Here is a 16,927-nt window from a genome sequence, read left to right as displayed (position 1 = left end):
CATGAGTAGAATAGGATGTGGGCCCCACTCAACCAAGGGCCACAACTCCTAGGGTGATGTTTTACTAATTATTAGGGGTCTGGGGTAACAAACATAGCTCTATTACTTACTGCTTTCTTCTCTTCTAAAAGGGTATGTTCCATTTTAACAAGAAAATAATTCTTTAAAGCAAAGGATGTAAGGTACAAGTCATCTTCACTTTAAGGGTGTATGGGTTGAGCTACTGAATATAACAGCGAACTGGAAATTGTGAAATCTCGTTATTCAGATGGAACTTGCTTGGGCATTTTCTTTTCTCATTTGGGAACTTCTGCTGAAGAAGTTAAAACTTAGAGGAATAAGTGAGTCACCCAGGGTCCCTCAGTTGATAAAAAACTAGAATTTGAACCTAAGTGCTTTTACATGAAAACGAGAGTGTATTTTCTTGTGTCATAGTTGCTTCTAATTGTTCCATCTTTCCAGGCCTCAAAGTGACAGGGACTTTTTCTACTCAGTTTCTGTGCAAGATACCTTTAAAACAATGTTCAGTTACATTTTTAACCATTGGAAATATTTTATCCATGTTATTTGTAGAACTACTTAAAAATACAAGTTTTAAAAAAGAAAAGAATAACTGGAAACATCATTGAAAATAATCTCTGCTTACAGTTTGGTATATAATCTTCCAGTAGTCCTCTTTCTATATATCTACATGTGGATTTATAGATATGCAGTTTTTGTTTGCTTGTTTAAAAACGATTTAAAGTGCTCTACACTGAACATGAGCTACTATTTAATATAAAAAATTACTCTAAATTATAATATTTTAAATTAGTTTTATTGATATATTTTAGGTATACAATATAATGACATTCATCATTGGAAATCTGCACCTCTAAATAATCTCCTTGTTTCTTATTGTTTTCCCATTCCCCTGGCCTCCCTTAAACCCTCTATCCTTCTCTATTTACAAAGACTTTGTTTCCATTTTTTCATTTTCTCATATTAATTCCATTCCCTTCCGTCCTTTCCCCTACCCTTCCCAATTCCCCTTCCCCTTTGACCCTTTTATTCCTTTTTCACATTATCTATAAGATCTTTTAGTCCCTATTTACACTTTCAGTTTCTCACATTAGAGAAACTATTCAGTATTTACACGTGTGTCTTATTTATTTCACTTAAGAGTACCGCCTCAATATGCATCTATTTAGCTCTAAATGTCTCTAATTTCTCATTTTTTATGGCTGAGTAGTGCTCCATTTATTAAACCACATTTTCTTGATCCAGTCTCCGGTTGATGAGCAACTGGGCTGTTTCCAAGTTTTAGCTATTACAAATTGTACTGCTATGAACATGGGTACACATAAAACACTGTGATATGATTCTTTTAATTCTTTGGGGAAGATACCCAGCATGGAAATAGCTGGGTCAAATGGAACTTCCAGTCCTAGTTCTTTGAAGTATCTCCATAGTGATTTTCACATTGGTTACACCAGTCTACACTTCCACCAGCAATGGAGTAGGGTTCCTCTTTCCCCACAGCCCCACCAGCATTTGTTATTGGTTGATTTCATGGTACCAGCCATTCTTTCTGGGGTGAGGTGGAATCTCAGTGTTGTTTTCATTTGCATCTCTTGAATGACCAGTGATGTTGAACATTTTTTCATATGTTTATTTGCTATTTCTAATTCTTTGTCTGAGAAATGTCTGTTCATTTCAGATGGCCATTTTTGGATTGCGTCTTTAAATTTGGGAGCTCTGATTTTTTAAAGTTCTTTATAGATTCGAGATAGTAGATCTTTGTCTGAGGAACAGCAGGTGAAGATTTTTTCCCACATTGTGGGTTGTCTCTTCACACTGTTGGTGGTTTCTCTTGCAGTGCAGAAGTTTTTTTAATAAGAAGAGAGCCTGACAGTCTGGGTCTGGCCTCAGATATCAGGGACGTGTTCTGGGTTCTGGTTCCACCTTGGCTCTTCTTCTGTGCTCGGGCTCCCCACACTCAGCCATGAACACGCTCAGCCCCAGTGGAGCCCACTGCCTTCTGGATTAGTCGCTGCCACCCCTTGATATCCATCTGCAGCATGGAGTCAGATGCCACAAGCCAGCCTGACAGTCTGCCCCAGTTCGAAGGACATCTCTCAAAGAATCAACACCTGTGATAGAAGAAGGGGCTTCTGGGCTGCCATTTCACTGCTCCCAGCACAGAGGAAGGGGCTTCCAGGCCAACATTCCATGATTCCCAGCCCAGAGGAGGTGAGCTGTGCAGGCACCAACAGCATCCCCCCGTTGAAATGAGAAGACATGTAAATAAGTATCAAAACCAGGCTTCCAGATCACCTACAGCAACCCCAAAGGGAAATGAGATGGAACACTCTGATACTCAACCACCTGGACCCACTGAACTGGCAACAAAAGGGGATCTGGAAAAAATGAAATCAGAAATAATTTCTCAGATAACAGGAGAAATTGTCCCCCTAGTGCAAGACATGATTAATAAATCTAGAGAGGAGCTCAGGAACATGATGGAATCCCAACATGGGAAACAAATGGAATCCATAAAACAGATGCAAATAGATTTCCAGGACATGAAAAACTCCATTGAAAGTCTACACAGCAGAATGAGCTAATGTGAGGACAGAATTTCAGATATAGAAGATAAGATTCCAATTAATGACCAGGAAAAGAAAAATTGCTTCAAAATTATAAGGGAACATGAGAAATCAATCCAGCAGCTGCTAGATGATGCAAAGAAGAATAACATAAGACTGATTGGGCTCAATGAAGAAACAGGAGAGAGTGCAGATGACATAAAAAATCTCTTCAGAGAAATAATGGCAGAAAACTTCCCAAGCAGGGGAAAAGAGCTTGACATACAGATAAGTGAGGCATATAGGACTCCAAATAGCCTTGATCAAAAAAGAAATCTACACATAGGCATATAATTGTTAAGATTCCAGAAACACAACAGAAGAACAAAGTTCTCCAAGCAGTCAGAGAAAAGAAACAAATCACATGCAAAGGAAAACCCATCAGAATCACAGCAGACTTCTCAACACAAACCATCAAGGCAAGAAGAGCTTGGAATGACATATTCCAAGCCCTAAAAGGAAACAGCCTCCAACCCAGATTGATGTACCCTGAAAAACTATCTTTCAAAATGGATGGAGAAATAAGATACTTTCATGACAAAGAGCACCTTAGGAACTTTGTGAATACCAAACCAGCACTCAAAAAACTTTTAGACAATATCCTAGGAAGAGACATTGAGGATCACAACCCCAGGAAGCAAAGCAGAATGAACCCATCTGGCATGACAAGAAATTAAATGTAAAGGGGGAGAACCCAACAAAAAGAAAAAGTCATGGCAATGATAAGTCAGTATGTTTCAGTTATAACCATCAACATTAATGGTCTCAATTCACCAATCAAAAGAAATAGACTGGCAAAATGGGTCAAAAAGCAAAATCAAACAATAAGCTGAATACAAGAAACACACTTAATTCAAAATGAAACTCATAGAGTGAAAGTTAAAGGGTGGAAAAAATACTCCATGAAAGAGGAACCCGAAAAAAAGCAGGAGTAGCTATTCAATTGCAGATCAGGTAGATTTCACACCAACACTGATTAAGAGAGACAACAAAGGACACTACATCCTTGTAAAGGGAACAATCCAACAGGAAGAGATGACAATCATAAATATCTATGCACCAAACACTAGTGCACCCAACTATATAAAACAAATACTAACAGACATGAAAAGTCATATATGCACTAATGCAATTGTACTGGGGGACCTCAATACCCCACTGTCACAAATAGATAGATCAACTAAACAAAAAATAAGTCATGAAATACTAGAACTCAGTCAAACTCTTGAACAAATGAACTTAACAGATGTTCACAGAGTCTTCCACCCCACAAAATCAGAATACACATTCTTCTCAGCTGCACATGGTTTTTTCTCAAAAATAGAACACATACTCACACATAGAACATGTTTAGGTAAGTGCAAAGGAATTGAAGTTATCCCCTGTATATTATCAGACTATAGTGCAATGAAATTGGAGATCCATAGCAAAAGAAACTGGAAAAATTTCATAAACACATGGAAATTGGACAACACACTTCTGAATAAGCAGTGGGTCATGGAAGAAATTAAAGAAGAAATCAGACAGTTCCTTCAATTAAATGACAATGACAATACAACATATTGGGATCTATGGGACACAATGAAAGCAGTCTTATGGGGGAAATTCATAGCGGTGAATACGCATATTAGGAAAACAGAATGAGCCCAATTAAACAACCTGATGCTGAACTTCAAGCTTCTAGAAAAAGAAGAGCAGGACAACCCCAAAGCTCATACAAGGGAGGAAATTATAAAGATCAGAGGAGAAATCAATGCAATGGAGATTAGGAGGATGATGCAAAAAAATCAATGAAGCCAAGAGTTGGTTCTTTGAAAGAATCAACAAAATTGACAAACCCTTAGCCAACCTTATCAGAAAAAGGAAAGAAAAGGCCCAAATCCATGCAATTAGGAATGAAAAGGGTGAAATTACAACAGACCCAGCAGAAATCCAGAGGATCATCAATACCTACTTCCAGAACCTATATGCCAATAAGACGGAAAACACAGAAGAAATGGACAGATTCCTAGATACATATGAATTACCAAAGTTGAATTAAGAAGACCTAAAAATTTTAAACAACCCAATATCAACCAATGAAATTGAAAACATATTTAAAAACTTATCAACTTAGAAAAGCCAAGGCCCTGATGGCTTCACTGCTGAATTCTACAAGACATTTAGAGAGGAATTACTGCCACTGCTGTTTAAATTCTTCAATGAAATTGAAAGGGAAGCAATACTCCCAAATTCATTCCTGGAAGCAAGCATCACCTTGATCCCCAAAGCAGAGAAAGACCCAACTGAAAAAGAGAACTATAGGCCAATCTCACTAATGAGCATAGATGCAAAAAACCATTAATAAGATACTGACAAATAGAAGGCAGAAGATCATCAAGAAGATCATACACCCTGATCAAGTGGGATTCATCCTGGGGATGCAGGGATGGTTCAACATACAAAAATTAATCAATGTAATACACTATATCAATAGAGCCAAGGACAAAAACCATATGATCATCACAAGAGATGCAGAAAAACCATTTGACAAAATCCAACACACATTTATGATAAAAATCCTACAAAAAAATTGGAACAATCTTTATCTCAATCTGATAAAATCTATCTATGAAAAAACAATAGCCAGTATCATACCAAATAGTCAAAAACTGAAATCCTTCACATTAAAATCAGGAACAAGACAAGGATGTCCACTATCATGACTCCTGTTCAATATAGTTTTGGAAACATTAGCGATTACAATGAGACAAGAGAAAAATAAAAGCAATTAAGATAGGAAATGAAGAAGTCAAGTTCTCATTATTTGCAGATGACATGATACTGTATACAGAAGACCTCAAGAACTCCACCAAAAGTCTTCTAGACTTAATAACCAAATTCAGTCAAGTAGCTGGATACAAGGTCAACACACAAACATCAATAGCTTTCCTCTACACAAATGACAGACTCACTGAGAGAGAAATATGGCAAATAATTCCTTTCACAATAGCATCCAAAAAACTGAAATACCTAGGAATCAACCTAAAAAAAGAAATCAAAGACCTCTTCTCTGAAAACTATGGCACTCTGAAAAGAGAGATTGAAGATGATATCAGAAAATGGACAGACATCTTCTGCTCCTGGGTAGGAAGAATCAATATAGTGAAAATGGCCATACTTCCAAAACTACTATATAGATTTAATGCAATTCCAATTGAGATCCCAGCAGCATCCTTCATGGACCTTGAGAAAACAATCCAAAAATTCATTTGGAACAAGAAGAGACCCAGAATAGCAAAAGCAATTCTAGGCAACAGAGACATGGCAGAGGGTATCACAACCCCCAACCTGCAACTATACTACAAAGCTACTGTGATAAAAACAGCATGGTACTGGCAAAGAAACAGACCTGAGGACCAGTGGAACAGATTAGAAGATGCAGAAACAACACCAGACACACTCAGCCATCTCATCTTTGAAAAAGGAACCAAACACTCTCACTGGAGGAAAGATAAATTCTTTAATAATTGGTGCTGGAAAACTTGGGTTTCAGCTTCCCACAGATTAAAACTAGAGCTATATCTCTCACCATGCACTAAACTAAAATTGAAATGGATTAAAGATCTAAAGATTAAAACAAATACTGAACCGGCTAGAACAGAGGTTAGGGAGAACTCTTGAAGACATTGGTGTAAGAAAAGATTTTATGAACAAAACCACAGTTGCCCATGAACTAGCATAAACAATCAAGTGGGATCTCTTCTTTTTTTTTTCTTTTTTTTTAAATTTTATTTTACTGGTACAATTTACGTATACAATATAATGACATTCATCATTGGAAATTTGCACCTTTATATAATCTCTTTTGGTTCTTGCTTTTCCCCCTTCCCATCCTCCCTTCAAGCCCTCCATATCTCCCTATTTGCAAAGTCTTTCTTTCCATTTTTTCATTTTCTCATATTTATTCCATTCTCTTCTTTCCTTTCCCCTACCCTTCACACTTCCCCTTCCCTTTGTCCCTTTTCTTCCTATTTCACATTATGTATTATACCATTTCATCCTTATTTACACTTTTAGTTTCTCACGCTAGAGAAACTATTCAGTATTTACACATGTGTGTCCTATTTATTTCACTTATGAGTGTAGCCTCAATGTGCATCCATTTAGGTATAAATGTCTCTATTTTCTCATATTTTAGGCCTAAGTAGTACTATATTTTATTTAAAAAGTACATTTTCTTTATCCAGTCTCCAGTTGAAAGGCATTTGGGCCGCTTTCAAGTTTTAGCTATTACAAATTGTGCTGCTATGAATATGAGTGCACATATATCACTGTGGTATGATTATTTTAATTCTTTGGGGAAGATACCCAGCAGGCGAATAGCTGGGTCAAATGGGACTTCCACTCCTAGTTCTTTGAGGTATCTCCATACTGATTTCCACAGTACTTGCACCAGTCTACACTCCCACCAGCAGTGGAGCAGGGTTCCTCTTTCCCCACAGCCCCTCCAACATTTGTTATTGGTTGATTTCATGATAGTAGCCATTCTTTCTTGAGTGAGGTGAAATCTCAGCATTGTTTTCATTTGCATCTTTTGAATGATCAGTGATGTTGAACAATTTTTCATGTATTTATTTGCTATTTCTACTTCTTTGTCTGAGAAATGTCTGTTCATTTCAGATGCCCATTTTAGGATTGGGTCTTCAAATTTGGGAGGTCTGATCTTTTTCAGTTCTTTGTAGATTTGAGATAGTAGACTTTTGTCTGAGGGACCACTGGTGAAGATATTTTCCCACATTGTGAGTTGTCTCTTCACACTGCTGGTGGTTTCTCTTGCTGTGCAGAAGCTTTTTAATAAGAAGAGATCCCACTTGTTGATTGTTTGTGCTAGTTCATGGGCAACTGAGGTTTTGTTTATAAAATCTTTTCCTATGCCAATGTCTTCAAGGTATTTCCAGCACCATTTATTAAAGAGTATATCTTTCCTCCAGTGAGGGTGTTTGGTTCCTTTGTTGAAGATGAGATGGCAACGTGTGTCTGGAGGTGTTTCTGCATCTTCTAATGTATTCTACTGGCCCTCAGGTCTGCTTCATTGCCAGTACCATGCTGTTTTTATCACAGTAGCTTTGTAATATAGTTTCAGGTTGGGTGTTGTGATACTCCCGGCCATGTCTCTGTTGCCTAGAATTGCTTTTGCTATTCTGGGTCTCTTTTTGTTCCAAATGACTTTTTGGATTGTTTTCTCAAGTTCCATGAAGTATGCTGCTGGGATTTCAATTGGGATTGCATTGAATCTATAAAGCAGTTTGGAAATAGGGACATTTTCACTATGTTGATCCTTCCTACCCAGGAGCACGTGATGTCTTTCAATTTTCGGATATCTTCTTTGATCTTTCTTTTCAAAGTGCTATAGTTTTCAGAGAAGAGGTCTTTGATTTCTTTGGTTAGGTGGATTCCTAGATATTTCAGGTTTTTTGGATGCTATTGTTAAAGGAATTGTTTGCCCTATTTCTGTCTCAGTGAGCCTCTTGTTCATGTACAGAAAAGCTATTGATTTTTGTATGTTGACCTTGTATCAGCTGCTCTACTGAATTTGGTTATTAAGTCTAGAAGACTTTTGGTGGCATTCTTGGAGTCTTCTATGTAGAGAATCATGCCATCTGCAGATAATGACAATTTGACTTCTTCATTTCTTATCTTTTTTCCTTTTATTTCTTTCTCTTGTCTAATTGTTGTGGCTAATGCTTCCACTATTATATTGAACAAGAGTGGTGATAGTGGACATCCTTGTCTTGTTCCTGAATTTAGTGTAAAGGATCTCAGTTTTTGACCATTTAGTATGATATTGGCTGCTGGTTTTTCATAGATGGCTTTTATCAAATTGAGGTAGAGACTGTCTGTTGCAATATTTTGTAGGGTTTTATCATAAATGCGTGTTGGATTTTTGCCAAATGCTTTTTCTGCATCTATTGAGAAAATCATATAATTTTTGTCCTTGGCTCTGTTGATATAGTGTATTACGTTGATTGATTTGCATATGTTGAACCATCCTTGCATCCCTGGGATGAATCTCACTTGGTCAGGGTGTATGATCTTCTCCATTCTATTTGCCAGTATCTTATTAAGGATTTTTGCATCTATATTCATTAATGATATTGGCCTATAGTTCTCTTTTTCGGTTGGGTCTTTCTCTGCTTTGGGGATCAAAGTGATGTTTGCTTCCAGGAATGAATTTGGGAGTATTGCTTCCCTTTCAATTTTTGGAAGAGTTTTAACAGTAGTGGCAGTAGTTCCTCTCTAAATGTCTTATAGTATTCAGCAGTGAAGCCATCAGGACTGGGGCTTTTCTTGGTTGGTAAGTTTTTAATTATGTTTTCAATCTCATTGCTTGATATTGGGTTGTTTAAAATTTTTAGGTCTTCTTCATTCAACTTTGGTAATTCATACATGTCTAGGAATCTGTCCATTTCTTCTGTGTTTTCCATCTTATTGGCATATAGGTTCTGGAAGTAGGTATTGATGATTCTCTGGATTTCTGCTGAGTCTGTAGTAATTTCACCCTTTTCATTTTTAATTGCATGGATTTGGGCCTTTTCTTTCCTTTTTCTGATAAGGTTGGCTATGGGTTTGTCAATTTTGTTTATTCATTTGAAGAACCAACTCTTGGCCTCATTGATTTTTTATATTGTTTTCTTCACCTCCATTGCATTGATTTCTCCTCTGATCTTTATAATTTCCTCCCTTGTATGAGCTTTGGGTTTGTCCTGCTCTTCTCTTTCTAGAAGGTTGAAGATCAGTATCAGGTTGTTTATTTCAGGTCATTCTGTTTTCCTAATTTGATTATTTACTGCTATGAATTCCCCTCATAAAACTGCTTTCGTTGTGTCCCATAGATTCCAATATATTGCATTGTCATTTATTTCAAGGAACTGCCTCATTTCTTCTTTAATTTCCTCTGTGACCCATTGGGTATTCAGAAGTGTGTTGTTCAATTTCCATGTGTTTATGAAGTTTTTGCAGTTTCTTTTGCTATGGATCTCCAATTTCATCGCACTATAGTCTGATAATATACAGGGGATAACTTCAATTCCTTTGCACTTACATAAATATGTTCTATGAGCAAGTATGTGGTCTATTTTGGAGAATGACCTATCTGCAGCTGAAAAGAATGTGTATTCTGATTTTGTGAGGTGGAACACTCTGTAAACATCTGCTAAGTTCATATGTTCAAGAGTTTGATTGAGTTCCAGTATTTCATTGCTTGTTTTTTGTCTAGTTGATCTATTTGTAACAATGGGGTCCTGAGGTCCCCCACTACTATTGCATTAGTGCTTATATGGTTTTTCATGTCCATTAGTATTTGTTTTATATAGTTGGGTGCACTAGTGTTTGGTGCATAGATATTTATGATTGTCATCTCTTCCTGTTGGATTGTTCCCTTTACAAGGATGTAGTGTCCTTCTTTGTCTCTCTTAATCAGTGTGGGTTTTAAATCCACTTGGTCTGCAAAGAAGATAGCTACTCCTGCTTTTTTGGGGGGTTCCTCTTTCATGGAGTATTGTTTTCCACCCTTTAACTTTCAGTCTATGAGTTTCTGTTTGAATTGTGTGTTTCTTGTATGCAGCATCTTTTTGGATCTTGCTTCTTGACCCACTCTGCCAGTCTATTTCTTTTGATTGTTGAGTTGAGACTATTAACATTGATGGTTATAACTGATATGTATTGAGTTATCATTGTCATGACTTTTTCTTTTTGTTTGATCCTCCCCCTTTTCTTTTAATTTCTTGTCGTGCCCAGTGGATTCATTCTGCTTTTCTTCCTGGGGTTGTGATCCTCATTGTCTTTTCCTAGGATATTGTCTAAAAGTTTTTGGAGTCCTGGTTGGTATTCATGAAGTTCCTAAGGTGCTCTTTGCCATGAAAGTATCTTATTTCTCTATCCATTTTGAAAGATAGTTTTGCAGGGGACATCAATCTGGGTTGGAGGTTGTTTTCCTTTAGGGCTTGAAACACATAACTTCAAGCTCTTCTTGCCTTGAGGATTTGCACTGAGAAGTCTGCTTTTATTCTGATGGGCTTTCCTTTGTATGTGATTTGTTTCTTTTCTCTAACTACTTGTAGAATTTTGTTCTTCTGTTGGGTTTCTGGAATCTTAACAATTATATGCCTATGTGTAGATATTTTTTGATTGAGGCTGGTTGGAGTCCTATATGCCTCACTTATCTGTATTGAAATTCTTTTCCCCTGCTTGGGAAGTTTTCTGCCATCACTTCTGTAAACAGTTTTTTATGTCATCTGCACTCTCTGCTGTTTCTTCATTGCCTCTGATCAGTCTTATTCTTCTTTGCATCATCTAGCAGCTGCTGGATTGATTTCTCATGGTCCCTTACTATTTTAAAGCAATTTTTCTTTTCCTGGTCACTAATTGCAATCTTGTCTTCTGTATCTGAAATTCTGTCCTCACATTGGCTCATTCTGTTGCATAAACTTTCAATGGAGTTTTTAATCTCCTGGATATCTGTTTACATCTGTATTATGGATTCCATTTGTTTCCTATGTTGGGATTCCATCATGTTCTTCAGCTTCTCTATTTTTTTCTGTGTCCTCTCTAGATTTATTAATCATTTGTTGCACTATGGACCCAATCTCTGATTATATCTGAGAAATTATTTCTGATTTCATTTTTCCCAGGTCCTCTTTTGTTGCCAGTTCAAGGAGTCAAGGTGTTTGAGTATCATATTCTTCCTTCTCATTTCCCTTTGGGGTTGTTTTAGGTGATACGGCTGTCTGGAGGATGTGTGCTGCTTGCACCAGCATGGCTCACCTCCTCAGCACTTGGGGCAGTGGTATGGCAGCCTAGAAGGTTCATCTACTCTGTGCTGGGGGTAGCTCTGCTCCTCTGCACTCGGGATGGAGGTACAGTGGCCCGGAAGGTTCACCTCCTCTGTCTAAACTATAATTTTAATCCCTTGAGATAGCTTCAAAATTATTCTGTCATTAAACACTAAATAAGTCAGATTCACACAGTCATAGTTTAGTCCCTTGTGGGGGACAGGGGGGTGTCTGTGATGAATTTTATCCATCTAAGATATATTATAAATGTCTCTCCATATCATTAAATGTTGTTGTATATTATTTTAAATGATTAAGTAATATTTAATTATATGAATACATCAAAACTATTACCCAAATCCTCATTTTAGACATTTAAAATACTTCCAATTTTTTATTGTCCTGAATAATACCATATAGATGAACAGTTTATATAGCTAAATCTTTGCACATATTCATAATTATTTCTTAAGCTCTCCAAAAGTAGAATTTCAGTCTTGTGCGAAGGTACATAAAACTTTCAAAATTTAAAACATATATATTCAAACCACATTTAGACAGGTTGCATCAAGGTGTGATCAAAAAAGCAGTTAATGCTTAAATTTTAAAAATTATTACAGTAAAAGATACATTGCCATTTATCTTCTTCAAGACACTCCTCCTTGCTTAGAAAACACTTACCTCATGGTTCTTGCCACTTTGTGAAGCAGTTCTGGAAGTTCTCTCTTTCATGAATGTCTATTTCAGATGTCATGGCTGCTTCCATGTTTTTAATCAATTAATTCAAAGGCCAATCAATGACCTTTAGTGGTCATTTTGACTTTAGAGAAGAGCTAGTGTTCACACAGTTCCAGATTCAGTGAATAAGGTGGATGATGATGCATCAGAATGTCTTTATTTGACAGAAATTATTGTAAATGTTTTGAATAGATTTATAACATCAGTGTAGCCATGAAAAGACATTTTAAAAGACGGCTTCCAGATCTTCTTCAGAAAATGCCAAGAATGATGGGATAAGTGTATTTGAAGCAAGAGGGGGAATCCTGAGAGGGAATTAATAGCAATGTGACTTTACGTAATAAATTTTTAAAATTTAAACATACAAACATGAAATTTTAAACTTAAACATACTTCATTTTCTTTCACCATTAGACTTTCCTGTCATTTTTGACAATTTAATAGGTATAAATAGTTGATTCCTTTCAATCAGCATTCATCAGTTAATAAAGAAGTAGGAAGTAATATATTAACAAGGAAGTTACATATAAACATGTACATAGTGGTCACTTGTATTCTTTTGGTAATTATCTTTGGTCTAAAGAATGATCTTTTCTTAAGACTATTGTGAAATGATTTTCAATATGAACCATTTTATGTTTTTATACATTATATATTATATTCATAGTTCATATATATTCATTATATATATTCATTATATATATTCATTATATATATTCATAGTATTCACATACATATACATTATATATTATATTCATACTCATAAGAAACTCAGCTCAATCTGAAAAGTGACCACTTGAAGAAAGATTTTATATAAAGAGTGTACACATGGAAAGCTGACCCCTTCAAGGATAGGCCCACACCTTGGTGAGAGTCTATCATTCATTATGTCTAAAGTAGAGTGAAAATGCAAATACATGATGAGATGCCACAGGTTGATAATGTTCATGAGGACAATCTGGGCATGATCAGTGCCAATGAGGTAATCCCTGATAAAAAATACTGATGGTTACATTTGAGTAGTAAGCCTAGTTTTCTAAGGAAAGGTTAAATTTACAGTATATACCATAACACTTCCTAGATTATTAGCCTAAATCACATGAAAATAACACATCTAAGATTTCTTATATACCAAAAGCTAGATAGCTGAAGTTTGCAACATTTTGAAGAAAGGAGAGGTGTTAAGCAAATCACAACTTACAGCCTTATACTTTAACAGAAAAGAGCCAAAGGAGTTTGTAAAGAAAAAAGGCACATGAAAACTCAATTGTGAGCTATGTAATATGAATTTTAATGAAATGTGCACTTCTGTAATGTATCAGGTTATATCTGTATTCCATAAATTGGACAATAAGGTTAGACCTGTTTGTTATTTTTTAGCTTTCATGGCTCAGCAAACAAGAGTGTCATTTGCTCCTTGAAATTAAAACACACACACATGCAGCAACTCCCCACATTGCCTTTGATGAAGAATATGGCCTTCTAGTTCATTTAACATGAAATAACAGATTTGTGTTGATGGTGCTTTTGTTCTTGATAGTGAGAGAACTTGTTACTGAAAAATTAGCTACTCACCCTGAAGCAATTGCTAACATTCCAGTTCCTGAATAGAAAAGGGGAGAAGAGAGCAGATGGAAGCAAACAAAAATTGTATTAATAATACATAACAAAGTGCTGCTACAAATGATATTTCAATAGAGGAAAACAATAGGAAAACTGCAGTTTTCACTTGATTTTAATGTATTTATCAGTCTCTAATGCTTCCATCTCTAAGCAATTCTATTTTATTGACATGGCAACACAAATTGCAGAAGTAAACTGAATCATGGACTCAGAATGTAAAAATCAATGAGAAATAATTTTGTAGCACTAAAGTGAATAGTGTAATGCTAGGTATTCATTTAATTAACCATGAGCCTTTCCACATAATGCACAATCATTGCCAGCTTTTCAGCTCATAGTTGTTCCAGGAATAATGGGTTTGGGATTCATCTTTAGAAAACCTGCATTAATATTTGAAAGCATTTAAATCCATTAGTGGGTCATCTGAACACTGCAGGTCACTTTTACATTGCTAATTGAAACAATAGTAATGGGTTATAATCTACTGTCTAATAATGCCTGGAGTGTTTTACCGCTTTTATATCTGCAGATTCCAGGAAATATGTAAATTTGTTGCTGAACTGTTATAAAAATATGGAAATTTAAGCTGCAGACATCAAAGTATTTTTTCTAAAAAGCACGGCGTTAATAAACTGAAGAGTTTACACTACATTCTGGTGTCAGGATAAATTCCTTCCTCTAGACTTTCCCTGTTCTCTCTTCTCTGCTCTGGGCACAGCATCTGGTACTCACATTTTCCACGTTGCCATTAGGAGAAAGTGAATATCATTAAAGCAGTGAGTAAACAATCATGTCATTGTTTCCATATGTAAGCTATACATTGACTCAGCCTGCTGGGTCCTGGCTGCTTTTTTTATTTGCCTTACATGAATTTATGCAAGCATTTTATTTTTCATGGAGATTTTCAACATATATCAACATTTTCTTGGACGGGGGCAGGACATGTGGCAGCAACTCTAGCATATGAAATGAGAATATGATTTCAGTGTGAAAACATACATGTGTGCAAATACACACAGATAAAAGGAAATATAGGAGAGGGAGAGGGTAGCTTTCTGAATTCTCCTTGTAAATTGAATGTCATACAAATTGATACTTAACCAGCATTTTCTCTTTTAATTAAACATGCATCTCATGCACTTACCTGCATCTTGCTATGCTTAATTACAGTCTGATTGTGCAGAAAATCCAGAAAGATACTTCTCATTATAATAAAGAAAATGCTCTGGCATAGGTAGACATTGCATGTGCATGCATATTCATTTTTTATAAAAGGAATATGTTTTTAGAAGCACTTTATTCTAAGGCTCAAAGGAAAATAAAGAAATCCATTCACTCGCTAGCATTACCAACATGATCGCATTAGGGAATTCAGAGAGGGGATGACTACAGGAAGAGACGGGATGACTACAGGAAGCCTCATGGGTGCCTCTGAATTTGATGCTATATCAAGAAAAGCAACATTTTAATTTCTATCTTTCATGATCTTCACAAATGTACTTACGTTTGAGGAAGATACTATAAATTGATACCAAAATTCTAATTCCATCCATGGCGCACTGGTGAGAGAGCTTCCAAGCAAGACAATATGAATTGCACACAGAAATTGATGAGCCCATCTATTAACAGTATTGTCTTTAGAATTCAAATGAAACATTTTAATGACTTTAATGGGGTTAGGATAGAAAGGGGGCCAAACATCCACTGGTTCCTGACAAGAGAAAAACAAAATTGTTCGAGATGTACATGAGAGAATTGTGAAAAGGAATTCTGACCTTGTAAAGTCCTCGCTGAAATATTCCTGCAATGTTTCCTATCTTTATCCATGTGCTACTAAATCCCCTTTGAAGTTATTAAGTGTTCCTGTGCTTGAATAAGCAGTACAGGACACAGAGGAAGATGAAACAATGACCCCAGAAAGTTAAGTTGTTTCATTATCAAAGACAGCCAAATAGCATTAACCTATAATGTAATAAATAACTTCCTTAAAGATATTTTTCATTTTCTATCAGCTGAGGGAATTGACAAAGGGATTGGGACTTGATGCTCCACAATGGGAAGCCTGTTGGGATTAAATGGTATGACAAATTTGGCTTTGTGCACCCAGTTACAGCTCATGTAAGTTTTATTGTGCTCACAATACAGATAGGTACTTAAGGGTTAAGAGAAAATCCCACAATAATATCACATATCCAGTGAACCAAGAAATCCTATATGAAGGTCAGAAATTCCTTTCTAACCCCTGGGAGCTTCTATAGCTTTACCCTTGTTGTTTAGCCGTATTATGATAATACCACACATGCAGAAGCCCAGAAAACCAAATTCTTACCTTTCCCTTTAGACACATATTAGTAAATTTCACTATAGATACAAGACCTGATATAACTGAGTTTACACAAGTGAATTCCAGCAATTCACACTTATGATTCTTTACAGCAATAACATTTTTATTTTAATTTTTTTAGAGTTTGGAATTCTATTTGTTTCCACAGCTGGAAACTTGGCCGTCAGTTGGGATGAAGGATTTGTCCCAACTTGTCACCAAGGACATGCAACTTCCTTGTCCTTTGGGACTTTAGCGATATTTCTTTTCCTTTTAACTAAACTAGGGTGCACATTTCAGATGTAAAGGAAGCCCTTTAATGTAAGAGTCCTTCTAGTTCTAGGTTGCTGATCATTTTCTTTGAGTACATTGAAAGAACATTCATTTGGGAAACCTTATTCTTTCCCATAACTTAAGACATCCATTAATGGTCTGCCACTCTGGTTTGCTGGCTATTAGCAAAGGAAACACCTGACCTTGCTGCCATGAGCCACAGAAACAAATCTCTCCATTTTACTGTTTTCCCTTTGCTTTATGTCTTAGTAACTTTTTTTCTGGGTTAATCTGTTAGGCAATATGCTTTCCTGTCCATAAGAGCTGTGACCGTGATTCTGGATGAGATGACAAGGTTAGCACTTTGGTTGACTTGTTAAATCTTCTGTTCCATTGGAGATTACAGTCTCATTTAATTCATACACATAATTTGTTAATTAATTAATTAATTCATCCAGTAAACAATACATATTCTTTCCGGATTAAAAGAAGGATTTAAGAACCTACTGTATTCACGTGTTTATTTATTG

At 36.1% G+C, this 16,927-nt stretch overlaps 1 long non-coding RNA gene across 9 annotated transcripts in view; it reads left to right on the top strand.

Annotated features, from left to right (window-relative positions):
- Nucleotides 1–16,927, top strand: part of LOC147824109 (uncharacterized) — a 96,065-nt gene that overhangs the window by 15,020 nt on the left and 64,118 nt on the right. The window lies entirely within an intron of this gene.

The sequence above is a fragment of the Heterocephalus glaber genome, unplaced genomic scaffold (genome assembly GCF_053883595.1).
Source record: "Heterocephalus glaber isolate CG9 unplaced genomic scaffold, H.glaber_assembly_v1.0 deba00001554, whole genome shotgun sequence".
Classification (NCBI taxonomy): domain Eukaryota; kingdom Metazoa; phylum Chordata; class Mammalia; order Rodentia; family Bathyergidae; genus Heterocephalus; species Heterocephalus glaber.
The sequence above is the reverse complement of the archived record's forward strand: the minus strand, read 5'-3'. Positions and strand labels throughout refer to the sequence as shown.